The sequence below is a fragment of the Mastomys coucha genome, unplaced genomic scaffold, assembly GCF_008632895.1.
Source record: "Mastomys coucha isolate ucsf_1 unplaced genomic scaffold, UCSF_Mcou_1 pScaffold3, whole genome shotgun sequence".
NCBI classification, from domain to species: domain Eukaryota; kingdom Metazoa; phylum Chordata; class Mammalia; order Rodentia; family Muridae; genus Mastomys; species Mastomys coucha.
Window position 1 is genome coordinate 3,074,686 of NW_022196909.1, and position 297 is coordinate 3,074,982.

The window sequence follows — 297 nt, forward strand, 5'->3', positions numbered from 1 at the left end:
CCTTGTATTACCAAGGCTGTCCATGTAGAGCCCTTGTATACCAAGGCTGTCCATGTAGAGCCTTGTATACCAAGGCTGTCCATGTAGAGCCTTGTATACCAAGGCTGTCCATGTAGAGCCTTGTATACCAAGGCTGTCCATGTAGAGCCCTTGTATACCAAGGCTAACCTTGTAGAGCCCTTGTATACCAAGGCTGTCCGTGTAGAGCCTTGTATACCAAGGCTGTCCGTGTAGAGCCTTGTATACCAAGGCTGTCCATGTAGAGCCCTTGTATACCAAGGCTGTCCATGTAGAGCC